The sequence below is a fragment of the Lontra canadensis genome, unplaced genomic scaffold, assembly GCF_010015895.1.
Source record: "Lontra canadensis isolate GAN:19392208 unplaced genomic scaffold, GSC_riverotter_1.0 scaffold153, whole genome shotgun sequence".
In the NCBI taxonomy this organism is placed as follows: domain Eukaryota; kingdom Metazoa; phylum Chordata; class Mammalia; order Carnivora; family Mustelidae; genus Lontra; species Lontra canadensis.
This window is the reverse complement of record NW_022631147.1, coordinates 878,264-906,226: the sequence shown is the minus strand read 5'-3', so window position 1 is coordinate 906,226 and position 27,963 is coordinate 878,264. Positions and strand designations below refer to the sequence as shown.

At 38.4% G+C, this 27,963-nt stretch overlaps 1 protein-coding gene and 1 pseudogene across 3 annotated transcripts in view; one reads left to right on the top strand and one right to left on the bottom strand.

The window, feature by feature from the left end:
* ADIPOR2 (adiponectin receptor 2) overlaps positions 1-15,535 on the bottom strand; it is a 98,416-nt gene extending 82,881 nt beyond the window's left edge. For 2 of the 3 annotated variants that reach the window (XM_032844513.1, XM_032844515.1), the window contains exon 1: positions 14,422-14,540. The gene's annotated coding sequence lies outside the window, so the exon portion shown is untranslated. Of the gene's footprint in view, positions 1-14,421; positions 14,541-15,482 lie in introns of those variants that run through there. The other variant, XM_032844514.1, reaches the window with a different exon arrangement.
* Positions 9,234-9,910, top strand: LOC116859307 (annotated as a pseudogene).
* Positions 15,536-27,963: the final 12,428 nt, after the last annotated feature.

Sequence of the window (27,963 nt, the reverse complement as noted above, 5' to 3'; positions counted from 1 at the left end):
AGATCTAAGTCAGTGACTGCCAAATATTTATCTGTCACTTAACTCCATAAACTATAATTACTATAATCTATCAACAAGTATAAAATTTCTACACGGATGTCTAACTGGCACCTCAAACTTAACAAAACAGAACTCATGATTTCCCACAAAACCTCTCTAGATTTATCCATTTCAGTAAACTGAACTACCAGCCTTCTACATGCTTAAGTCCTAAGATTTCTCTGACTGGTCGTAATTCAATCAACGAGTCCTACCAATTCAGTCCTCAAAATAGGGCCCAGGGGCGCCTATGTGGCTCAGTCGTTAAGTGTCTGCCTTCGTCTCAGGTCATGATCCCAGGGTCCTAGGATGGAGCCCCACATCATGCTCTCTGCTCAGCGGGAACCCTGCTCCTCCCTCTCCCACTCCCTATGCTTGTGTTCCCTCTCTCGCTATGTCTCTGTCAAATAAATAAATAAAATCTTAAAAAAAAAAGAAAAAAACAGGTCCCAAATCCACCCATTTCTCTCCTCTACTACCTTCTGGTTCAAGCTAGAAAATAAAATCTCTCTCACCTGTCCTAAATACAATAGCCTATAAAGGTCTCCTTGGTTCCATCTTCGTTACCCAACTACCCCCACTCCTTATCCTCGGAATCCAGAATCCACTCCTCACACAGCAATCACAGTGATCTTTATGGAAAGGTATTCCCTTGCTTTGAGCCTTCCAATAACTTTTTTTTTTTTTAAGATTTTATTTATTTGACAGAGATCACAAACAGGCAGAGAGGCAGGTGGTGGGGAGTGGGGGGGGGGGGACAGGCTCCCAGCTGAGCAGAAAGCCCGATGCAAGGCTCAATCCCAGGACCCTAAGATCACGACCTGAGCTGAAAGCAGAGGCTTTAACCCAATGAGCCACCCAGGCGCCCCCCAATAACTTTCTTTTATAACTAGGAAACCCTTACTCTGGCTTACAAAACCTTAAATGACTTACACCCACCTCTGACCTCATCTGATACCACTCTCCCCCTTGCACGCTACATTCTAGCCATACTGCCTGCTCCTCCAAACACTCCAAAAGCTCAAACGGCTTTATGTCACCTGGTTTCCCAGCCCAGAATGCACATCCCTCTGATAATCACCCACTACAAGCTCCCTCTTCACAGGCTGATCTCAACTTCATGGTCACCTACTCAAAGAATCCTTTTCTATCCACAAAATCTAAAGCACCTCCTAACTCAACTCATTCCTTATCACATGACCTTTTAATCTTTTACAGCAGTTGTCCATGATTTTTTGTTTGTTTGTTTACTAGTGACTTTTTCCCCACTGGAATGAAAACTTCTGAAAGAGACATTGCCTTCTTTACTCCTATATTCCCAGCACCTAAGATAGCAACTGGCACACAGTATAAATGAATGGGGAATTACTGCTCACACTTCATAAGTTCAGAAGCAGAAATTAATTTCCCTGACCTCCCCAGGCTCCTGACACTAACTCCTTTATTCTTCTCACTTATTAATGTTTTTATTAGAGTACCTGTCACAATTTATTGCATTTATCTGTTTACATGCCTGTCCTTCCCCTCCTGAACAATGAAACTTCTTAGGGTCAGGAAGCCTTTAGAATCCATTTTTGAATCACAACACCAAGCATGGTTTGGATCCAAAGTGGGAGCTCAAAAACCTTTGTTGAATATGGAGAAGAACAGCTAACGTGCACTAGAGTACTTACTACATGCAAAGAACATGTCCCATGAATTATCTCTTTAATCTTTACAATAATCCTGGGAGACAGGTAACATTATTTCCTAAATTTTGGAAATGACAAAACACTCACGGAAGTTATAAATAACTTGCCTAAGTTAACTATATTTGTAAGTGGCAAACTAATCTACCTAATCAACTAACACCCAAGCCAATGCTTTTATCCACAACCCTGTTTCCATGAACGATAAGCTGTACTCAAATAAATGCACAATACTACTTAAATATCAAAACCAGGAGTTTCAATACCAATAATACATCATACTTTACAACAATGTTGAAAATATCATGAAACAGTCAAAAACTAGGGAAGAACATAGAGCCTTGCTACATACTAGAAGCAATAAAGCAATTGATCAAAACTGGAATTCTTCCCTAAACACTCAGAACATTTCTGAGTAGAAAAATGTCAATAAAACAAAACTGGTAACTGAAAAAGGAAGCGATAAAATGGGAAAAGTTCCCAACATATGTTACTGATACAGCCCTTAAGAAAACTGTACAGTTGATAATTGAGAAGAGGCAATACCTCAATTTTTAAGACAGGCATTCTCAAGCCTTCATGTTCATAACATAGTAACTGCTATAAGCACATGTCGAATCAGTTTGTTTTTTCAAAAATTACTGGGGATATACAAACACAGGCGACACTTTGTATCATTTACACTACTTTTTTTTTTTTTAACCCTAGCATGTAGGCCAACTTTTAAGTAAAATCACATGGAACCTGTTCTAACTGCCACATCCCACCCGCCAATTTTCTTGAGGAAAAAAAAGACAAATATCATCACCTGAAGCAGAGTTGTGGGAAAAGCCAGTGGAGCTGACCACACAACTGGTCTCTTGTTATGCCTAATACAAATCTTCTTATGAAGATTTCCAAAGTGATAAACAGATGCCAACTGTTATGTACTGAGCTGCTATATTAGGCCTTTCCACTAGTTATCAAGTCCACTTTGGCCACTGAAAAATCCTTCAATAATGTTTGTAAAAATTCACAGAACTGCACATCTTAAAAAAGGTGAATTTTACTGAATATAAACTATACTCAATAAATCGGACTTTGTAAAAAGCTGACAAATACCATAAACATGACAAAAAAAATATTTTTACTCCTCAGTAAAAATCATCTGAATTTATTTTGTCAAATCCCTGAAATATAAAGACAAGTTCTAAGGATTTAAAAAAAAAAAAAAAAGAGTTGGAGGGAAGACTCTGGACTTGTATGTATTATACATACTGTATTTTTATAAAAGATTTATTGTATTTTTATAAAAGATGTATGTATGTATGGGGAGGAAAGGGGACAAAAGCAGAGGCAGAGAGAGGAGAAGCAGATCGTCCTGCTGAGCAGGGAGCCTGATCCGGGACTCGATCCAAGGACCCTAAGAGATCATGACCTGAGCAGAAGGCAGATGCTTAACTGACTGAGCCACCCAGGCACACTATATACACTCTCTTGTATATAAAGTTAAGCTAGAGAAAAGCTTTTTAAGAATATCACAACAGAAAATACACTTAAAGTACTGTACCATAAAAAATCCAACCGTAACGATACCTGCACAGTTCCAGGGTCAACTGTATTCTGAAGCTTCAAGTATCAAGATGTCTATCCAGGGGCACCTGGGTGGCTCAGTTCATTAAGTGTCTGCCTTCGGCTCAGGTCATGATTCCAGGATCCTAGGATCCATCAGGCTCCCTGCTCAGGAAGGAGCCTGCTTCTCCTTCTCCTCCCTACTCATGCTGTCACTCTCTCTGCTCTCCCTCTCAAATAAATAAATAAATCATAAAAAAAAAAAAAAATCAACTGAACACCTGCTTATCTAGCTTCCAAAGTATGTGGATGTTTACCAGCAATGCAAAAACCAGCAATCTGTTTCCTCACCAAAGTGCAGCCTCAAACTATCTGCAACCCAGCTTCTATTAGAAAAGTGGTTGAGAGAAATGACATTTGGGTGAAATCTACAAAAATGTGCTCTGTTTCCATCTACTCCTATAAGTTCTATCTCTGAATCAAGTAATCACCCAATCACATTACTCTTGCACAGAAGTCACAAACTTGAACATGTGAAAGCAGCCTGAGGACAAAAAGGCTGTTACTGTGTTGAACCAAAAACTGCTTAAAAGATTAACAATTCAAATTTTAAAACACACTGTTAAACAGCGCTGTAGTCAATTGGCTATACGTATAAAAAACTAAATTAGATTCCTGCCTCCTGCCTCACACCATACACACACACAAAAAAAACTTTTCTCCAGGCAGAATCAAGACCTAAATGTTAAAAAAAATAATAATAATAATTTTTTCTTAAAGATTTTACTTACTTATGAAAGAGAGTATCTGAGGCAGACCCCACACTGAGCAAAGGGCCCATCACAGGGCTCTATCCCACAACCTCAAGATCACAACCTAAGCCAAAACCAAGAGCCAGATGCTTAACTAAATGAGCCACCCAAGGGCCCCTTCAAAAACTTTTAGAAAAAAATTTGGGGTGGTGGGGGCGCCTGAGTGGCTCAGTCGTTAAGTGTCTGCCTTCGGCTCTGGTCATGATCCCAGCATCCTGGGATGGAGCCTGCACTGGGCTTCCTGCTCAGCAGGAAGCCTGCTTCTCCCTCTCCCACTCCCCCTGCCTGCTTGGATCCCCTCTCTCGCTGTCTCTGTCAAATAAACAAATAAAATCTTTAAAAAAAGAAAAAATTTGGGAGACTCTTAATGACCTTGAGGTAGCTTTCCTAAGACACAAAAGACACAAATGAATAAGGAAAATAGTGATACGTTTAATAATCACTCTATTCAACAAAACCATGTAAAAAGTTAACTGATAAACCACATACACTAGAAGAAAATATTTGCAATTCACTTAAAAGACATAACCAAAATACATAATTTCCTAAAATCAAATTAAAAAGACAAAACAAGGGTGCCTAGGTGGCTCAGGTGGTTAGGCATCTGACTCTTGATCTGGGCTCTGGTAACGATCTCAGGGTTGTGAGATCCAGCCAATGTGGGACTCTGTCTGCACTGGGTGTGGAGCCTGCTTAGGATTCTCTCTCTCTCTCTCTATGCCAGCTCTCCCCCTCCAGACTCCCACAACTTCGCCCTTGCCCTGCTGGCAGCGCAAACATGCGCACTCTCTCATGAACACTCTCTACCTCTCTCTCTTTAAAAAAAAAAAAAAAAAAAAAAAAAGACAAAGCAATAGAGCAACAGGCATTGCGGCGGGGAGTGAGGGGGGCCCTGTAGCAGACACTCAATTCAAGAAATGGAAACCTAACAGTCACTCAACATTTGAAAAAATGCTCAATTTCATAATTACTCATGAAAAATCTTAATTAAAAATTAAGATGATGTGATATCTTGTCTATAAAAATCTCATCTGATTTGTAAACATGTAAAAAAATCTGACAATGCTGGGGCGCCTGGGTGGCTCAGTGGGTTAAAGCCTCTGCTTTCGGCTCAGGTCATGATCCCAGGGTCCTGGGATCGAGCCCCGCATCGGGCTCTCTGCTCAGCAGGGAGCCTGCTTCCCCCTCTCTCTCTGCCTGCCTCTCTGCCTACTTGTGATCTCTCTCTGTCAAATAAATAAATAAAATCTTTAAAAAAAAAAATCTGACAATGCCATGGATCACAGGATTTGGAAACACCAAATTCTCATATTCTCACACTAAAACAAAGTGACACAATTTTGGAGAGTAATTTGGCACTATATGATAGAGTTAAAAGTTCCTGCAATACTTATAACCTCCAACCCATTAACTTCACTTCTGGGTTATTTTCACTACAGAATTTCATTTCAAATTTAGTAATCACAGGGGGCCTGGCGGACTCAGTCAGAATAGCATGTGACTCTAGATTCTTGGGGTTGTGAGTTCAAGCCCCACATTTGGTGCAGAGATTACATAAAAATAAAGAAACTTACAAAAAACAAAACTTAGTAAAAAACATACATACATATACACAAAAAGAAAGAAAAATTTCACAAAGCATTTTATCCATACTGCCTACAATACAAACTGACACTTTCTATCCTATTTTAATCCCTAAACTGATTTCACAACCCATTCATTAATGGCTTCCAACATGCAGTTTAAAAAACTTGCCAAAGATCTTAAATATGTGCACAAGGATTCCTCATCAGAAATACTCAATGTAGCATTGTTTTTAAAAGAGAAAAAAAAGGGTGCCTGGGTGGCTCAGTGGGTTAAGCCTCTGCCTTCAGTTCAGGTCATGATCTCAGGGTCCTGCGATCGAGTCCCGCATCGGGCTCTCTGCTTGGCAAGGAGCCTGCTTCCTCCTCTCTGCCTGCCTCTCTGCCTACTTGTGATCTCTGTCAAATAAATAAATAAAATCTTTAAAAAAATAAAAAAGAAAGAAAAAAATAGGGTACAACCTAAATACCTATCAACATGGTAATAAACTAAAAATGGCTGTATTCATTTAACAGAATAATGTAACTATACCCTAGATAAAAGTGATGACTATAATTAGGTTGAACCATATAAAACTGTCATTTTTGTAGGTCAAAAATGGTAATATATCAGGAATTTCACATGAATCAAAAATACATGTTTCGGGACGCCTGGGTGGCTCAGTTGGTTAAGCGGCTGCCTTCCGCTCAGGTCATGATCCCAGGGTCCTGGGATCGAGTCCCACGTCAGGCTCCTTGCTCCGCAGGGAGCCTGCTTCTCCCTCTACCACTCTGTCTGCCTGTGCTCACTCTCTCTCTCTCTCTCTCTGACAAATAAATAAAATCTTTAAAAAAAAAAAAAAAATACATGTTTCAAGAAAAACAAGTTACAGAATAGGCAGAATACTGTTTACACCAAGTTTGAAAACATACAAAACAGTATTATGATATGCTTCTGAATGTATTTCTATTACCTAAATCAAGCATTAGGAATGATCAACACCAAATTCACAATAATCATTAGTTCTGGAAACAAGTGAAATATAATCCAAGAAGGTGCTTAAGTGTATGTGCAATTTTTTTCTGAAATGGAAAATATGAGAAAATGTTAAGATTTGATACAGCCGTGTGGTGGATATATGAATGTTAATTATATTGGTCTCTGTAGTCTCCTGAATGTTTGAGATATTTTAAGGAAAAAAATCTATTACCCAAATAAAATGCACATATGCAACCTAAATTCAAATCAAACCCCATGCAAAATTTCTTTCGCTGGCCTGAAATGTTAACGCTTAGTCTTCACCCTAGGGCCTCTAGCAAAAAAAAACAAACTAGCAAACAAACAAAAAGAACAGCTTTTATGTACTTCCCAACTTAAATAGTTCCTTAAAATCTGTCAAGATTTACCCCTGCAAAATTGGGTCTTGATCCTCCTCCCAGTTTAACGCTATGTATTTTACCATATTTCCATCTTTACCTTTGCTGCCAAGAAAACTCAAATCCAAATTTTATTCTTAGTCATTGAATTATGCTTCTTTCTTTTCCTCCTTTCCTCCTCATATTTTATTACACTTCTGGATGACACAGGATATAAATTCCAAGCAAATAAAAAGTAACCTGCCTGTTCCACCATGCTGAAGAGTTTCCACCACACCACTTTCTTCCATGACCAAAGGAAGGAGTGTAATAGATACAATTATGTATAATATGCTCACTAAACTAAGATTCCAGGGCATACAGGATTTAAGTGAATAGGCTGTCAGTGAAAAATAATTAGCTAATAGACTAACAAAAGAAATGCATACGAAAGGCCTAGCCGGCCAAAATTTAGTAAGGTAAGTTTGTCTCTTTAAGACCATATGCTTTATATGCTTTGTTTTCTAGTACATGGATACCACAGAAAATATATAAATCTATTAAGAATATGTAATACTGGGGTGCCTGGGTGGTTCAGTCAGCGTCTGCCTTCAGCTCAGGTCATAATCTCAGGGTCCTGGGATTGAGCCCCACATCAGGGGTTCCTGCTCAGTGAGGAGTCTATTTCCCCTCTCCCTCTACCCCCCCATGCTTGTGCTCTGTCTCTCAAATATTTTTTTTTTAAAGATAAAATTTGTTTAAAAAATATGTAATACTATAAATCAGCTATTAAAAAATTCTATTTTTCTGTACTCTTCCATTAAAAAACTACAAGTGTCCTTTCCAACAGGTATTTTCCCCATGCCTGAAGATATTCTGGCGGTTTCTAGAATTTAGCTTCACTTTTCCTTCTCTCTGTACACTTATAATGTCTAATTAAGCCAGGCTATAAAATCATTTAGACAGCATACATCCCCTCTAACACATGGTATACTGCAATAGAGAAAAACCACAATCATGGGTTACATGAAACAAATCCCCTATTTAATCCATTCCTTAACTTCCAAAACTGAATACCAAATGTTACATATTAAATAGGTTAATTATTCCTAGCAAACAAGTCCTAGGATAGTCATCAGCCTTATTTCTCTCATTTTAGAATTAAAGGATGAAATAGAGAACATATTCCAAGATGACAATTTTATGCTGCAATTTTTCAAGTTTATATTTCACTAAGACTTTGAAAAGGTTATTTTTAACAAAATTAAAGCACTTCACTCAACACAAGAGCACAATCCAATTTAGGTTTTAAAAAGACCATTACTTCCCACTTGCTATAAGCCAGGACTGCCGTTCGATATAAGAAAACTACATTCTCCTTACCCTCAAGAAATATATAGTCTACTGGCCCACCCCTCAGACTCTTTTAACAGGAGTGGCAAAATCATACTGCTTTCAAGGGCTGGACAGGGAGTCTAAATAGGTCAGCAGATCTTCAGAGTACTAGGAAGAACAACCTCAGAATGTAGGCTCTATCTAAAATAATTCTAAATCAACTTCAAAGAATGACATCACAACAAAACACAAACCCAAGTGAGAGAGACATAATACACTGTAAGGAACATTTGACAAGATAAAGACTTTTTTAAAAAGTTGGCAATGGCATGGAGAAACTAGACCTCATCCACATTTGTGGTGAGTGTTTACACTGCTGTGACCTTTCTGGATGGCATTCTGGTAACACATATCAAAATGAAACCCATGTTGCATTGTATGTTAACTAAAATTTAAATGAAAATGTAAGAAACTAAAATAAAAACCATGTACTTCCTTCAACCCAGTAACTAGACTCTTAGAAAGTTATCCTATAGAGTCATTAGCATCAGCAATTGTACACATGTGTATGTACATAATACAATAAATTTAAAGAATCTAAATATCTAGTAATAGGAACACTATTAAATTATGACTCACCCATGTAATAAAATACTAAAGAACTACTTAAAAGAACAGAGTAGCTGCAAATGTACTGATGTGGGAAGCTACTGTGAATATTAATTTTTAAAGCACGCTACTATGAGCCAAGATGGCGCCACCTGCCGAGCTCCAAGGCTATTTCTAGTCACACCCAGAAGCATTATTCCGAGCCACAGCTGAGAAGGGTTGGCTGGTTGCGGGTGTAAGTTTTCTGAGAGCTGCTTATCGCCAGCCAGTCTGCACCCATTATGTCCAGCAGAAACAAACACTAGCTGCCCAGCAACCTGCAGCAGTTACAGAATTAATAAAGTGGACCCTCTGCCTATGCTGAGAGTTTCTACAGCATTAGAATATCCACTACAAATCCAAGCGGAGATTCTCAAATAGCAACTAAATAAAGCTAGCCAAGAGCTGGCAAAGCTGGAGATGTTTATGGCACTGATTGGTCACTACTACCAAAACCATCTAAACAACTTTCCTCAAGAGCTGAAAGATCTGCTTTCCTACAATTACATTGTCTTGAATGTAGATCTTCCAATAACATTTTGCAAAGCTTTGATCTCTGGGAGGAGAATCTCATCAATCCATCAAGTTTGTTACTGCTCTTCTTTAAAGTTCTACATTGCCATACAAACTTTAAAGACTTACACTCATTTTGTGACCGATTAGAATAAAAGTGCAAAATACAAGAATAAAATGATAAAGTATTACAGAATTTCATGTGCATGTTAAGAGACGGCAATGCAACCACAGCCAAGATATCTTTTAAACTGATGACTGAACTCTTCAGAAGAAAGATCTGAAATGATGCCAAGACTGTCAATGTTGTCCCAATTCATACTTCTCTGAGGTCACCAAATGATTAGCTGCTGCCCTGACCTTCTTCCTAGGAAAAGATACACAAGAGAAACAGAACAGCAACTAAGAATGTTAGTGAAGTATGCCACAGAGAAAAGAAGCTCCAAACACTAGGAAAGGTGGAAAGGTCATGAAAGTGCTTAGAAACAAAAGGGAAGGAAAAAATAAGAGGTGTTTTACTTCTCAGTTACCCATCTGATTCATGACTCTCCAAGATTTTGCAGGAAAACTACTACTGCAGCTGAAGAGCTCTAAAGAGATGTCTAAAGTGAATATGATGCTCTAGAAACTTATCTCTAGATTGGTGGGAATTTATGAGCTTTTTCTAACTTCTATTCCTTTGTGCAAAGGTTTCTATAGCAGCACCAAAGAGAATTAGTAAAATCCTTCTGTTTGGTGCACCACACAAACTTCTCATCACCTGTATAGTCAGAGATCAATCAGTCACTTATGATTGTGGACACGCATTTCGTCATGGACAAGAACTCTGGGGAAACTATGACAGTAGGAATCAATGAAAGAGAACAGCTGAATGACTTAACTTCCTCAAGGCCTGGCCCAGCATAAAATACACAACATTAAGAAAGTGACAATGTGGGGCGCCTGGGTGGCTCAGTGGGTTAAAGCCTCTGCCTTCGGCTCGGGTCATGGTCCCAGGGTCCTGGGATCGAGCCCATCGGGCTCTCTGCTCAGCGGGGAGCCTGCTTCTTCTCTCTCTCTGCCTGCCTCTCTGCCTGCTTGTGATCTCTGTCAAATAAAATCTTTAAAAAAAAAAAAAAAAAGTGACAATGTCTGCTAGAACTTTGACTCAGTTCTTCCCAGCACTAAATCCCTCAGATGAAGAAATCCCAAGGTTAAGATTAGATAAAATTGAGAGTACAAGAATATGGGGAATTAGATGCTTACGTTTACATTCTAAGAACAGAAATGCGGAAATGGAGAAAGAGGAAGAGAATGCTAAGAACAAAAAAGATGGGTGGGGAAGAAACTGTTTCACTGAGGAGGATGTTAATGGTAACTAAGTTGGTGTGCATCACTTTTCCAATGAAGAACAGCAAGAAAATCTCCAAGAAGCTGAAGAGCTTCAAGAAGCCGAAATGTGGGGCTCCTGGGTGGCTCAGTTGGTTAAGCAACTGCCTTCGGCTCTGGTCATGATCCCAAGGTCCTGGGATCGAGCCCCGCATCGGGCTCCCTGCTCTATTGGGAGCCTGCTTCTCCCTCTCCCTCTGCTGTTCTGCCTGCTTGTGCTCTCTCACTCTGTCAAATAAATAAATAAAATCTTTAAAAAATAAAAATAAAAAAAAGAAGCCAAAATGTCCAGTCAAAAAATAAGAATTCTTCCTTCCAAGAAAAGCAACTGACGTACAACATAAACTTTTGAAAAAGAAAAAAAGAATCAATTTCCTAGCAACTTTTCCATTCCAAAAAAATTGTTAAATTTGTTATTAATCTGAAAATTAGTGAATTAATGATATTTTTTGCACTACAAAGTCCAGAAGCACTATATTTTAAAAACCACCCAAAAAAAGCACACCGCAGAACAATGATTGGTTGAATCCCTTTTTAAAAAACAACTCTGCAACATAAAAAGGACACCTATTATAAAATACAGATTTTAATTAATGACTATGTAACAACACTGGTTCATCAACTGTAACAAAGATACATTAATGCATGCTATTTTAATAAAAGAAAATAGAAAGCAGGTGATATAGAAACTCTGTATTATCTGCACAAAATTTCTGTAAACCTAAAACTGATCTAAAAAATCAAGTCTATTATTTTTTTAAAACCGGCATGTACAGACAAATTTGTGAATAAACATTTGTATAAGCAGACAAAGAGCTGGAAATCTCTATATCAAGCTGCAGTGAATTTCTACAGAGAGTGAAACTGGAAAGAAAGACTTTAAGGACGAATTTTTACATCATAAACCTCTGGACTGTCTCAACTTTCCTATACTGAGCAATGCTCTAATGAGAGGCTCTGTAGCATATTGGCAGCCTGGGTCCTGAAGGATGCATGGATTCAAATTCCAACTGTACCATTAACTAGCTGATGAACTTGCGGAGTTAATTTCTCTGCCTCAGTTTCCTCATCTTTAAATATGGATACCAGTATGTGTATCCACAGAGCTGCTGCAGGTAATAACTTAATACATGTAAAGTACTGAAAAACTACCTAGCACACAGTAAGTGCTCAATAAATGGAGTTCACCACCACCACCACAAAGTGTCTATTATTCCTCATTTTTTTTTTTTTAAATCTTAACTGGTAAGACAAATCACAAAAACTTGGCTCATCAATCTTCTTTCTAGTAAGCTCTTCTATGCAGAAATACAAATGTATCCAAGAGCTAAATAACAATAATCTGAGGGGTTTTTTTAAAAGAAATTTACTAACAGGGGTGCCCAGCTGGCTCAGTCCCTGCAACTCATGATCTCAGGGTCATGAGTTTGAGACCCACAAGGGGTGTAGAAATTACCTTAAAAAAATAAAATCTTTAAAAAAAAATTACAAATCACCACTTAACAGTATGAGCCCAGTTATACAAAAATAATCGCTAACGGTTTCTGTAATAATCACAAAAACAAACCCCTCTGAATGGTGTGATTCTGGACAATTTTTACTTTCTTCTTTATACTTTTTTTACTCATTTTAATTTTCTACATTACATATGCATGACTGTTAATAAAATAAAGTAGATGTCAGCAAGCTTTTTCTAGCAGGGGCCAGAGAATAAATATTTTAGGCTTGTAGGTCATATGGGTCTCTGTCCTACTACTCAATTCTACCCTTGCACTACAAAAACAACCACAAACAACATCAAAATGAATACAGACAGCTATATCCCAATTAAAAACTTAACTTACAAAACCAGACAGCTGGCAAAACTTGCCCCACAAGCTATAAAGTTTGCCAACCCCCGAATAAAGAATAGAATAGAATTATTTTCATTTTGGAACACAAGATGTGATTTATACTGAAGAAAGTGCATCAGCTAAATTGATACTACTGGTGGAAAAAGATTCATCCATTTATTTATTCTTACCAGTCTAGGGATAAAAAAACACAAACTCTCTTTTAGGTTCTGGAAATCCTCTTCTCATCTGTAGTGTTCAGGTAAGAGAAAATCTGCTATTAAGCAGCAGATATATAAGTACACAGATATATACTTACCTATATTAAATACAGATATGAACATATACTGGTGCATATACAGTTACAAATAGAAGATAAAAGAAATGTCTCATATTTAAATCAATCTGAAATTTTTTCAAAGTTCCTAATAACCACCAAGCAGTTGCCACCTCCTGCGTGAAGTCCCAACTACTGATGAAATTATTTTAGTTACAAACTGTCAGTCAGCAAATGAAAATCTTCATTTCTATGAAATGAAAAACTAGGAGTGAAAAATCTATCAAATTCTAACAGAATGAGAGTGAGAGCATGGTTAACAGTAGACAATGGGTGGCCTTTGTCCAGAGAACACTTCAAACTTCAGAAATGACAGCTGAAGATCTCCCCTCCAAAAGTAAAGCTTTGGATTGAAGGGAATTGTTTTTAACACCTCACTGACAAGTTTTGTAATCAAATGATTTTAAATATTACAAAAGATTTCTTCAAGTTTGTTTTAAACAGTTTCTTGGGGGTGGGGAGACTGTTTTTGGAAGAGATCTAATGGGATTAACAGAAGGCTGAGAAATACAGAATCTAAAAATAAAATATTAAAAGACCATCCTACTAAAAAAAAAAAAAAAAAATGCCAAGAACCTGCACTGAAGTCACCATACCCAGCAAAATTCCGGTCGGACATTTGAATCTTCCTACCAAAAGTAACAGTTGGGCTGTCTGGTGAAGTTGTCAAATTCCAGAGACAAACGTATTTATACTTACTGTCAAAATCCAGAAGGAGAAAAGAAGTTACCTATTAGTTTCCAATCCGAACTCTCTCACACACCCCTAGCATCGATTTAAACCCTGTTACCATCAGTTTTAAAAGAAGCAAACAGTGAAAGACAAAAAGCCAAACAGGGCTTGGGAAACTAGGGCCCAAGGTACGATCCCAAGTAGGTTGCCTGGAGCGCCACCAAAGAAAAGGTAAGGAAAATCTTCGTACCCCACGGACTATAAAAGTAGTATCAAGCAGAACCCATTCGAAGCCTACCACCAAAGAAATTCCTAGAACTAATAAAAGGGACGGAAATGAAGAAAGGGAGGGTACAGACTCTCGGGGGCAGTAAGAAAAGGCAACTGCACGCGAAGGAAGAAGAGGTGGGAGAGGACTCCGGACAGTGTGCTGGGAGGGGCGAGACGGGAAGGGGGAGTCAAGCGCTACAGACAGCGGTTGAAAGGAGGGCGGATCCAGGCCCCTCACGGTCGGCCCCTGGGGCCACTGCACGGCAAACTGTGCCCCGCGGCGGGTCAGGTAAGGAGGCCAAGTTGAAAGCTGGGACGAGCGCGCGCTCCCTGGCCCGCGCCGGGGACACTCTCCGCCTCAGACCCCTCACCTCCTCCTCGACCCCGGGCTCTCTCCCTTCGCCCGGGAAACGGCGCTAACACTCCAGAGACCCTCACCCAGAGCTTGTCGCCGCCTCGTCGCAGGTCTCGGACTCCTCGGGAACCACAACTGAGGGGAGGGGGAGGAAGGGGGAGCGGAGGAGGGAGGGGACCCGGTGGACCTGCGCCGCTACCGCCGCCGCCGCCGCGATACCGCGCTTGAGATCCTGCTCGCGCCGCCGCGACAGCCGCCGCCGCGTCTTCCCGCCCCCACGACTGCACGTTGCCGTGACGCACATCGCACGAGGCGGTTGGAACCAATAAGAGCACAGTTCGTGCTCAGGCGCACTGGCCCAAACCGGAAACAGCTCTTCTGACCGCTCTAGAACGTGGATGCATCCTGGGAGTTGTGGTTCGACCAGGAACTCAACGAAAACAGTGCTGAGCATCAAGGGACCGAGAGAAATAGCGCTCCTTGGGCGCGCACACAAATCCTCTCTGTTTTGTTGGGTTTTTGTTTCCTCCCACTGAAAGCGGAAGCAGTTTAGATTAGACAAGGCAGGGGCCCGCCCCAGCTCGGGGACGCTTTTTCCGGTCTCTATGGATACGGGCTACACACCTTGGGCGGAAGCCAAAATTTAGGGATTTAGGCTGGATCGTGTTTGGATCGTGTTTCTGCCAACCGCCAATATATTGCTAGGCGTCGTCTCTGAAAGCTTCCGAAATAAATCCGAAAGCATTAGCCAAGTCTTGTGCGAAACAATAGCTTCTGCCTTTTATTACCTTGTTAAGGTATTGTGATTTATGCTCTACTCCTCAAAAACAAATGTGAACCCACTCACTCTTAGAATACATATAATTAAGAATGATTTGTAAAATGTTCTTAGTGTAATAGCAGATCAGAAACTAATTCAGCATTAAATACTGTGTCCATTTCCCAGAGTGAGTGATTTTCTGCATGTGAGGCTTCAACTGAGCTCTAACTTCTTAGGAATCAAAGAATGGTTTGGTTACATACTTTTTCTATAAGAAAAGGAAGTACGAGCCCTCCAACCCCCATCCGAAAGTTCGGTTTTTCACTAACCGAAAAAATTACAAAGAGGGTTTTCGCTTTTCCAAAATGGTAATTTTTTCTTTACCTTTAGCCTGAGCTTGAGAAAGTCTTCTTAAGAAAGCGCTGTATTTTCGGATAGCCGGGTGAAACCTGGATAGAAATTGATTGGCATATAAAAATGTTTTCCTCACGTTCAGCTCTAGGACGAATTTATCACACTCTGAAGAGGTTATTGTCTTAGCTGTAAAAACTCTTGTTAATGATTAGAGAACATCCATAAGCTTTCAAGAATGCTTAAGCCCATAACTTGTTTGTCCTTCCCTTGATCCACAACAAGAAAAAACAAAGAATTCTGGAAAAAGCTGCACAGATCTCATATCAAAAGGCCTAGAGTCTGATGTATAGGGAAACACCCCTCCCCTCCCCCCAAAATAGGGAACTCTTCAATCCTGGAAATGTAAATTCTAGAAGTGATTAAAGTTACTAAAATCACAAAATGCATGAATAAGATGGTCTTAATACTAGTATTTTTGCCCACCCAGTTAAGCTTACAAGAGATAAAATTAATACAAATTAAATTATAGAAATTAAATTTAAAGGACAAAATTCCCTTCAAGGAGTAATTTATGTTGAAAATATGAATTACCTTTTTTTAAGCTTGCATAATTTGTAAAGATACAGCAATAATGACTTCGGTTTTTCCAGACATAAAGACATAAGGCTTTTGAGATTGAAATCAAGGAAGACATTCATACACTTCCACAGCACATCAGAAATAAAACACTTTTGGATAGCAAACTTGACCCAGTGTACCAACTCACATAGGGAAAAGATAAGAAGAATGAAAGCCTCAGGCTTAATAAAAGGACTGCTAAAGTGACAGAGCTATACAAGAAAGATAATTAAAGAAGAGATTATTCCAAGATCTCAAATCTTTTCTCAAATCATCTTTCTCTCTTAATGATTTGCTTTGACAAGGTGCTATACTCTAAGAAAATTCCTCTGGAACAGTCCATTGTGTGCTAAAACATGTGAGAAAGAGTCTTCTGATTTCCCCACTAAGATTTTACCTCTCATTCTCTGTCACCTTGATCCCATTCCCAGATCACTATTGCCAATTCCTGATGCTTTCAAAGATAAAATAAACCACAGTATTTTCTCAGAATGCTCACATCTTCTCAGCTGATGAAGATGTTGCCACCATACTTCCCATACATACCCGATATCTATGCTGGCTTCACCCATGTCACTCACCTAAATGTCACCATTAAGTGTTCCAAAGCAGATTTCTCAGACCTCTCTCCCAGGCTGTACTTTAGTTACTAAACCTTATATATATATTATCTTAGGACTAGCTGTCCAAAAACCAAGGAGAATTCAGTAAAATTCTGTGTCCTCCAGTGTCAGCTGTGGATCTTTAGAATCTCTGCTGTCTCCATTCTTATTGTGTCACACTTCCCCATGGGAGGAGAGTGTAGTTCTTCATTGTCTGCAGCACCAAGAAAAGAGTCCCTTCCACCCCTATGCCCCATACTAGTCACCAGTGACACAACAGTACCCTGTGGCACAGCTAGTCTGAGGTAGACATCTCTGCAATTATCAGGTGTTGTTGACAAGGAGAACGCATCACTGGGTGAGTAACATTCATAATCTACTTGTGGCCATCCCAGAATGAGGCTTCAGTGACATTACAATATGTTGCTGAACTGGTGATATTGGACTTGCTCTAGGAACAGACTTAACTTCCATTGTGATGTGCAAGTCAATAGCCAATGGGAGTTGAAAATGTATCTAAAACAACAAGCAAATGAAGATGCAGCTTTCAAATTCTAAGGGTTAAAAAAAAAAAAAAGCACTCTGGACTCCATTGTGAACTAAAACTTGAGTTCACAACTGATTTTTGTTACTTCTATAAAAAGAGAAGAGGAATTATTCCATTCATAATATTTCTAATCAGAACAATTGCTATTTTCAAGAAGAAAAAAGCCACATTATCTACTAGAGAAAACCAAAATTAGTAGTCTTGTTTGACAGAATTGTTTCTATGACTTTCCCTCAAAAGACTAGAAAGAGAAATCAGCTTCATTATTACAAAATACTTAAAGGTCTCTGAATTCTTCTTTTCTCTGTCAATATCTATAAGCTTTTGAGGGGCGCCTGGGTGGCTTAGCCATTAATCATCTGCCTTCTGCTCAGGTTCCTAAGTTAGAGTCCCACAGCTGGCTCCCCACTCAGCAAGGAGCCTGATTCTCCCTCTCCCTCTGCCTGCTATTCCCCCATGCTTTTGCTCACTCTCTCTCAGTCAAATAAATTAAATATTTAAAAAAAGAAAAAAGCTTTTTTTTTAAAGATTTTATTTATTTGACAGAGAGAGAGAACACAAGTAGGCAGAGAGGCAGGCAGAGAGAGAAAGGGAAGCAGGCTCCCCACCGAGCAGAGATCCCCATGTGGGGCTCGATTCCAGGACCCTGAGATCAATGACCTGAGCCGAAGCCAGAGGCTTTAACCTACTGAGCCACCCAGGTGCCCCAGAAAAAAGCTTTTGAAATATAAACATTAAAACTGAGGGGGAAATCTGGACAATATAGAAGTTGGACCATAAAAACAGATAAACCAAAAGAAAGAGCAAGGAATATCAAACCAGTCCCTGTGACTACCTCATATATATGTTGTAGGAAAGGAGAAACTCTTCTATAAACTTGTGTTCCATGGCTGGCCTACGAATTAATCTGACATAAGACAGATTAAGAGGAGAAAAGTATGCAAATATATTTAATATTTTTACATGTATGCAGGTATCTTCAGAAAGAAAATGAAAGCCTGAGGAAGACTATCGTTTTTTAAAGATTTTATTTATTTGTCAGAGAGAGAGCATAAACAGGGAGAGCACCAGGGAAGAGGGAGAAGCAGGCTCCCCACTGAGCAAGGAGCCCAACGTGGACTCAATCCCAGCACCCTGGGATCATGACCTGAGCCAAAGTGAGACACTTGACCAACTGATCCACCTAGTGTCCCTGAGGAAGACTTTAAGATACAAAAGCTTATACACTTTTTACACAAATAATGAAAAACTGTAGGGATGTGACAAGCCAAAGGGACTTCCGCTAAGAACAGTAAATTGTGGGGCAATGACTAGGAACTATACTGGGGAAACTAAGGGTTACTTTAGTAGGTTTGTTTGTACATATCCCATTTTAGCATCAAATCCCAATCTCTGATGATATGAACATTCCTGTCAAGGGATGGATATCAACTAAACTCATTGTGGTGTTCATTTTGCAATGTATACATTTAACCCATCATTATGTTTACACCTTAAACTCATACAATGTTAAATGTCAGTTATATCGCAATAAAACTGGGAGGAAAAAAAGGAATGTTCTCCTCCTGACAAAGAAAAGCTACCTTTCTCATGGGAAATTCTATGTTTTCAGGTAGAAAGGGGAAGAGTAGAAAACCCTTCATGCATCTGCTGTTTGTCAAGTGCTCTCAACTCAAAATAATCAATATACCAAAGTGTCATATTTTGGGATGGCACATTCTGAACCCCTTCAACGTAAAACAGTCAAATGCAGCCAGCTCATTGGACTTCGAAGCATTGGGATTCAAAGGTATTAGTTGTTTTAAAAATAATCTAGTAATCTATATAGCAGAGTGAAAAACATAAAACATCTGTATTCTGGCTTAATTATGATTAAAATGATATCAAATATATATTGATAAATATCACATTAGTCTTAGATTTGAAAGTTTTCAAGGAGGCCATTTGAAACACTTAGAGAGGGGCGCCTGGGTGGCTCAGTGGGTTAAGCCTCTGCCTTCTGCTCAGGTCGTGATCTTAGGGTCTTGGAATCGAGCCCTGCGTCGGGATCTCTGCTCAGCAAGAAGCCTGCTTCTCCCTCTCTCTCTGCCTGCTGCTCTGCCTACTTGTGATCTCTCTCTCTTTGTCAAATAAATAAATAAAATCTCAAAAAATATATATTTGAAACAGAGAAACATCATGACACACTAAATTTTCATTTAGGCCACATTTTAGTAACATCTAAAACTGAGGATGGGGCACCTGGGTGGCTCAGTCAGTTAAGCATCTACTGTTGGCACGGGTCACGATCCTGGGTCCCTAGGATCAAGCCCCACATCAGACTCCCTCCTCAGTGGGGAACTTGCTTCTCCCTCTCCTCCCTGCTCATGCTCTCTCTTGCTATCTCTACCTCCCTTTCTCAAATAAATGGATGGAATCTTTGAAAAATAAATAAATAAAACTGAGGATAAAGAACAGTACAAACATTCTCCTAATTACGTAAATTATAATACCAGCTCCACAAACACAGGTTAAGTAACATAGCCCTAGGGAATGAGTAGAAGAGGGAGAACATTACTCCTGGCTGTGCTGATAACTGACTCAGTGTTTAACTGTGACCTACGCACAGTTCTTCTTATGCTTTGATATCATCATCAATGAAATGAAGAAGCCTGTTAATACATTTTTTAAAAGGACAGAGAAAAGAAACACACAACATTATGAAGGTGCTCTCTTGTGGGAAGTGGTGGAAAATAGATCTGGGAACTAAGAATTTACCTTCATCGGTAACACTTCATTTCTATTATACAAAAACAGATAAAGCAAATGAAAAATGTTTGACATTTACTAATCCTGGGTGATGCGTTACATGGATGTGTTTTAGAGTCTTCTCCAAATATTTTTATAAACACACTTTTGAGTAAGAGGCATTTTATTTATTTATTTATTTTTAAATTTTTTAGACGGGGGATAGGGTGGGGAAGGGCAGAGGGAGAGAATCTTCTTTTTTTTTTTTTTTAAGATTTTATTTATTTATTTGAGAGAGAGGCAGTGAGAGAGAGCATGAGCAAGGAGAAGGTCAGAGGGAGAAGCAGACTCCCCGTGGAGCTGGGAGCCCGATGCGGGACTCGATCCCGGGACTCCGGGATCATGACCTGAGCCGAAGGCAGTCGTCCAACCAACTGAGCCTCCCAGGTGTCCCAGAGGGAGAGAATCTTAAGCAGGCTCCACGCCCAGCACAGAGCCCAATGCAGGGCTCAATCTCACAACCCTAACCTGAGCCAAAATCAAGAGTCAGAAGCTTAAGCAATTGAGCCATCTAGGCTCCCCTTCTCTAAACATTTTTGTGTAGTTGGAAAAATCAACTTCATTGAAGCATACTTTACATACACTAAAACGCATGATTCTTTGCGTACAGTTCAGATCATAGGTTTTTCTCCACTTTATTGAGGTGTAATGAACAAATAAAACTGTAAGACATTTAAAGTTTACAACATGATTTGATATACATGTACGTTCTGAGAGGATTCCCCCCACCAGAGAGTTAATTAACACATACATTGCCTCACATATTTACTTTTCTGTGTCTTGACAAAAACATTTAAGTTCTACTCTCTCAACAAGTTTCAATGATAAAACACAGTGTTACGAACCATGGTCACCATGTTATAACTTAGATCCTCAGACCTTACTCATCATTTAACTGAAAGTCTGCACCTTTTTTTTTTTTGAAGATTTTATTTATTTATTTATTTATTTATTTATTTGGCAGAGAGAGAGAGAGAGAGAGAGAGCACAAGCAAGGGGAGCAGCAGGCAGAGGAAGAAGCAGGCTCCCCACCGAGCAGGGACCCCGATGTGGGGCTCCGTCCCAGGACCCTGGGATCATGACCCAAGCTGAAGGTAGACACTTAACCACCTGAGACACCCACACGCCCCAAGTTTGTACCCTTTTACCAATCTCTCCCTATTTCCCTTACCTGCAGTCCAGGGCAACCTCTTGTCCACTCTATGATTCTACAAGTTTAACTTTTTTTTTTAGATTCCACATGTAAGTGATATGATGCAGCACTATTTGTATTTCTCTCTCTAGCTTATTTCATTTAGCACAATGAACTCCAGCTTCATCCAGGCTGTAGCAAATGACAAGATTTTCTTCTTTTTAAGAAGAGAATTTCTTCTTTTCTTTCTTCTTTTTAAGGCTGATAATATTCCCTGTATATATATGACATATTTCCTTGATCCATTCAGGCATTAATGGACACTTAAAGTTGTTTCTACACCTTGGCTATTATGAATAATTCTGCAATGAACCCAGGAGTGTAAATATCTCTTCAAGACAATGGTTTTGTTTCCTTTGGATATACCTGGATCATATGGTAGTACTACTTTTTTATTTTTTTAAGGAAACCCTACGCCCAATGTGGGGCTCAAACTCGTGACCCTAAGATTAAGAGTTGCATGTTCTACCAACTAGGCCACCCAGGTGTCCCAGTAGTTCTACTTTTAATTTCCTGATGAACTTCTATGCTGATTTACATTCCTATCAGCAGCATACAACCAGAGCATATAAAGGTTCCATTTTCTCCTCTTTCTTTCTTTCTTTCTTTCTTTCTTTCTTTCTTTTTTAATCTAGCATGCAGCCCAATGCCCAGTGTGGAGCCCAATGCAGGGCTTTAACTCATGACCCTGACACCAAGACCCAAGCTGAGATCAAGTCGGACACTTACCAACTGAGCCACCCAGGTGCCCCCCATTTCTCTGCATTCTTGACAGGATTTGTTAGCTCCTGTATTTTTTATAATAAACATCCTGACAAGTGTGAGGTTATATCTTATAGTTTTTATTTACATTTCCCTGAAGATCAGTGATATTGAGACTTTTATGTATTTGTTGGTCATTTGTATGTTTTCTTTGGAAAAATGTATATTTGGGTCCTTTGATCATTTTGAAATTGGGTTACTTTATTCTTTTTTCTTTCTTTCTTTCTTTTTTTTTTTTTCCTACTGGGTTGTAGGAGTTCCTTCTATATTTTGGATATTAACCACTTTACAGATATATGGTTTCCAATATTTTATGCCATTTATTAGGTTGCCTTTTCATTTCGTGGTTGATGGCTTCATTTGCTGAGCAGAAGCTTTTTAATTTGAGGTAGTCCCACTTGCTTATTTTTAGCTTTTGTTGTCTTTGCTTTTGGCCTCAAATCCAAACATTCATTGCCAAGATCAATGTCAAAGAGCTTATTCTTTCTGTTTTCTTCTAGGAGTTCTGTGATTTCAGGTCTGTAATACCTTTGAAGTTGATTTTTTTTTTATATCATGTGAGATAATGGTCCAATTTCATTCTTTTGCATATGGATATTCAGTTTTTCCAACACCATTTATCAGAGACCATCCTTTTCTTGTATATTCTTGGCTTCTTTGTCAAAAATGAATTTACTTTATATGCATGGGGTTTTTTCTCTGCTCTCTATTTTGTTCTGTTGGTTATTATGCCTCTTTTTATGTCAAAATTATACAATACTATATAATACAGTTTTTGAAGTCAGAAAGCATGATCTCTCCAGCTTTGTTCTTTCTCAAGATTGTTTGGCTATTCAGTGTCTTTTGTGATCCCATACAAACTTTAAGAATGTTTTTCTACTTCTGTGAAAAATGCTATTGAAAATTTGATAAAGGGGTGCCTGGGTGGCTCAGTCAATTAAGCTTCTGCCTTCAGCTCAGATCATGATCCCAGGATGTTTGGGCCCCAAGTTCAGCTCCCTACTCACTGGGGAGCCTGTTTCTCCCTCTCCCTCTGCTTCTCTGTCTGCCTCTCCCTCTCTCTCTCTCTCTCAAATAAATAAAATTTTAAAAATATTTTTGATAGAGATTACATTTAATCTGTGGATCACTTTGGATAGTATGCATATTTTAACAACATTAATTCTTCCAATCCGTAGGCATGAAATATCTTTCTATTTATCTTTGTCGTCTTCAATTTTTTCATCGATGTTTTATAGTTTTCAGCATTTGGAACTTTTACCTCCTTGGTTAAATTTACTCCTAAATGGGAACAGGTGGGTGGCTCAGTCAGTTAAGTGTCTGCCTTAGACTTGAGTCATGATCCTAGGGTCCTGGGATTGAGTCTCATGTCAGCTCCCTACTCAGTGGAGAGCCTGGTTCTCCCTCTCCCTCTCCCTCTGCCTTCCATTCCCCCTGCTTGTGTTCTCTCTCTCCTCTCTCTGACAAATAAATAAATAAAATCTTTTAAAAAAATTATTCTTGTGTTTTATTCTTTTTGACGCTATAGTAAATGAGGTTGTTTTCTTAATTTCTCTCTCAGATAGTTTATCATTAATGTATAAAAATGCAATTGATTTTTGTATACTGATTTTTTATCCTGATAATTTCCTGAATTCATTAATTAGTTCTAGCACATTGTGGATGCAGTCTTTTGGGTCTTTGGGTTTTCTAATATAAGATCATGTCATCTGCACATAGAGACAATTTTTTTTCCTCTGGATGCCTTTTATTACTTTTTCTTGCCTAATTGCTCTAAGATTTCAAATACTGTGTTGAATAAAGGTGATAAGAGTGGGCATACTTGTCTGTGCCTGATCTTAGAGGAAAAGCTTTCAGCTTTTTTACCATTGAGTGTAATGTTAGCTGTGGGCTTGACACAACAGCTGATCATGATTTTTATCCTTCATTTTATTAACGTAGTATATCACATTGATTGATTCATGGTTTTTAAAAGATTTACTTATTTATTTGAGAGAGAGGCAGAGAGAGTGAGAGATAGCAAGAGAGAGCATGAGTAAGGAACAGAGGGAGAAGTGGACGGCCTGCTGAGCAAGAAGCCCCACCCAAGACTAGATCCCAGCACTCTTGAATCATGACCTATGCTGAAGACAGATGCTTAATTGACTGAGGTACCCAGGGGCCCTGATCTATGGATGTTGAACCATTCTTGTATCTCTAGAATAAATCCCACTTAATCATGGAGTTTGATCCTTTTAATGTACTGTCAAATTTGGTTTGCTAGTATTTCTTCAGGATTTTTGTATCTATGTTCTCTAGTGATATTGGCCTCCAATGTTCTTTTTTATTTTTTTAAAGATTTTATTTATTTATTTGGCAGAGAAAGAGAGCACAAGTAGGCAGTATGACAGGCAGAAGGAGAAGGAGAAGCAGGCTCCCCACTGAACAGGGAGCCAAGGCAGGACTTCATCCCAGGACCCTGGGATCATGACCTGAGCCTAAGGCAGACACTTAACCAACTAAGCCACCCAGGCACCCCATGCCTCGAATTTTCTTTTCATTCAGTGCCCTTGTCTGGTTTTAGTATCAAATGAGGAAAGTGTTTCCTCCTCAATTTTTGGAAGACGTTGAGAAGGATTGGTATTAATTCTTTAAATGTTTTTTAGAAGTCACTAGTAAAACCATCTCACCCTGGACTTTTGTTTATTGGGAGGTATTTGATTACTGATTTGATCTCCTTACTAATAGTTTATCTCTTCAGATTTTCTATTTCTTTATGAGTCAGTCTTGGTAGGTTGTATATCTCTAGGAATTGATCCATTTCTTTTAGGTCTAATTTGTTGGACCTAATTGTTCTTAGCAGTCTTTTATGATCCTTCATATTTGTTTGGTATTAGTTATAACTTCTCCAATTTTACTTTATAATTTTGTTTGCATTCTCTTTCTTTTTTTTGGTAAATCTATCTAAAAGTTTGTGTATTTTGTTTATCTTTTCAAAAAAAAGCAGCTCTTAGTTTCATTTATCTTTTCTATTGTTTTTTTAGTTTCTATTTATATTCACTCTGATCTTTATTGTTTTCTTCCTTCTACTAGCTTTGACTTCATTTGTGTTTCCTTTTCTAGTGCCTTAAAGTGTAAAGTTAGATTGTTTGATATCTTTCTTTTTCTTAATGTAGGCAGTTATCACCATGAACTTCCTTATTAGAACTGCTTCTGCTGCATCCCATAAGTTTTAGTATGTTTATTTCCATTTTCATTTGTCTCAAGATATTTTTTGATTTCTCTTTTAATTTGTTTGACCCATGGATTGCTCAGTAGCATGTTCTTTAATCTCCACATATTGGGCTAATTATTCAGTTATCTCCTTGTAGTTGATTTGTGGTTTTATACTATTATTGTCAGAAAAGATGCTTCACATGATTTAAGTCTTCTTGAAGTTATTAAGACTTATTTTGTGACCTAAAATAAAATCCATCCTGGAGAATGTTCCATGTGTGCTGGAGAAGACTGTGTATTCTGCTGCTATTCAATGGAATGTTCAGTGAAATACCTGTTAGATCCATCTGATCAAATATGTAGTTTAAATCTAATGTTTCCATACTGATTTTCTGTCTGGATGCTCTGTCCATTGTTAAAAAGGGGTCTTGAGGTTCTCTACTATTATTGTATTGCTGTCTATTTTTCCCTACCAATCTGTTAACATTTGCTTTACCTACTTACATTCTCCTACGTTGGGAGCATAAATATTTACTTATGTTATATCACCTTGATGAGTTGACCCCTTTATATAATGGCTTTTTTCTCTTGTTACTGTCTTTGGTTTAAGTCTGGTTTTTGTTATAAGTATAGTTAACTCTGCTTTCTTTAGGTTTTCATTTGTATAGACTATATTTTCCCATCTTTTCACTTTCAAGCTATATGTGTGTTTAAAGCTGAAATGAGGGACACCTGGGTGGTTCAGTTGGTTGAGCATCTAACTTTTGATTTCTGGTCAGGTCATGATCTCAAGGTCCTGAGATGGAGCCCTGAGTTGGGCTCTGCACTCAGCAGGGAATCTGCCTGAAAGTCTCTTTCTCCCTCTCCCTCTGCCTATCCTGCTCATGCTTGCTCTCTCTCCCTCTCGCAAGTGAATAAATAAATAAAATCTTTTAAAAATGTTGAAATGAGTCTCTTTTTAGGCAGCACATAGCTGAGTCTTGTTTTTATCCATTCATTCACTCTGTCTTTTGATTGGAGAATCTAGTCTATTTATATTTAAAGTAATTACTGAGAGATATGAATTTACTATTGCTATTTTGTTCATTGTTTTCTGGTTGTTTTGTAATTATTTTATTTCATTTGTCCCTTCCTTCATGTTTTAATGATTTTTTTTCTTTTCTCATTGAAGTATAGTTGACACACAATCTTGCATGAGTTTTCAGGTGTACATGTGGTATGATTATTTTCTATGGTGGTATGCTTTGAGTTATTTTTCTATCTTTTGTGTGTTTACTATAGGTTTTTGCTTTGTGGTTATCATATGGCTTACATAAAACTCTTATCTCTATAAAAATCTATAGGTGATAACAGCTTAACTTCAAACACATGCAAAAGCTTTACACTATGATGCACTCCCCCCATTTTGTGAAACTCATGCTGTGTTGTAATTTCCATCTTTTTATATTGTGTATTCATTTACAAATTATTGTAGTATAATTATTTTTAATATTTTTGTCTTTTAATAATCTTACTAGAGTATAAGAGCTTTACCACAACAATTATAACAATAGAGCATTCTAAAGTTAACTGGACAGTTGACCTTTGAACAACACAAGAGTTAGAGTCACCGAGTCCTCGTGTAGGCAAATATCCATGTATAATTTTTGACTCTCCAACAAATGAACTACTAATAGCATACTATTAACTGGAAGCCTTTCCAAAAACATAAACAGTCAATTAACACATACATTTGTATATTACATGTATTATATACTCTATTCTTACAATAAGTAAGCTAGGGAAAGGAAATGCTATTGAGAAAATCATGAGGAACAGAAAATACATTTATGGTACTATACTGTATTTATTGAATCCAATCCACTTTGAATAAGTGTGCTATTCAAACCCATGTTGTTCAGGGGTCAATATATGTTTACTTTTATCAGTGAGTGTTATACCTTCGTATGTTTTCCTGTTACTAATTAGGATCCTTTTGATTCAACTTAAAGAGCTCCTTTTAACATTTCTTCTATGGCTGGCCTAGTGGTAATGAACTCCTTTAGCTTTTGTCTGGAAAACCTTATAACTACTTTAATTCTGAAGGACAACTTTGGAAGGTAAAATATTCTTGTTTGGCAGTTTTTTTCTCCCACCATTTTTATCATGCCACTGTCTTCTGACTTACTAAGTTTCTGCTTAAAAATCTCATGGGGGCTCCATTGTTCCTAAAAACTTGCTTTTCTCTTGCTGCTTTTAAGATTCTCTCCTTCTCTTTAAATTTAGACAGTTTTATTATAATGTCAGTTGGTATGGGTCTCTTTGGTTTAGGTTCTAGGCTTCCTGATCTGGATGTCTGTGTCTTTCTCCAGATTAAAGAAGTTTTTAGCCATTATTTCTTTGAATAAGCTTTCTGCCTTTTTCTGTGTCTCTTCTCCTAGGGCACCTATAATGTATATATTGGTCTTTTTGATGCTATCTCATAAGTTCTTTAAGGAATCTTTACTTTTATTCACTCCTTTTTCTTTTTGCTTCTCTGATTGGATGAATTCCACTGCCCTGCCTTCTAGTTTGCTGATGCTTTTCTTCTGTTTGATGTAGTCTTCTGTCAAACCACTCTATTGAAATTTTCAGTTCAGCTATCACATTCTTTAGCTCTATAGTTTTTGTTTGGTACTTTTTCTAAAAAGTTTATTTATTCTTTTTGGTAATCTCTACACACATCATGGGACTTGAACTCATGACCCCAAAATCAAGAATCACATGTTCTTCTGACTAAGCCAGCCAGGCAGCCCGTTTGGTACTTTTTAATATTTTCAAACTCTTTGC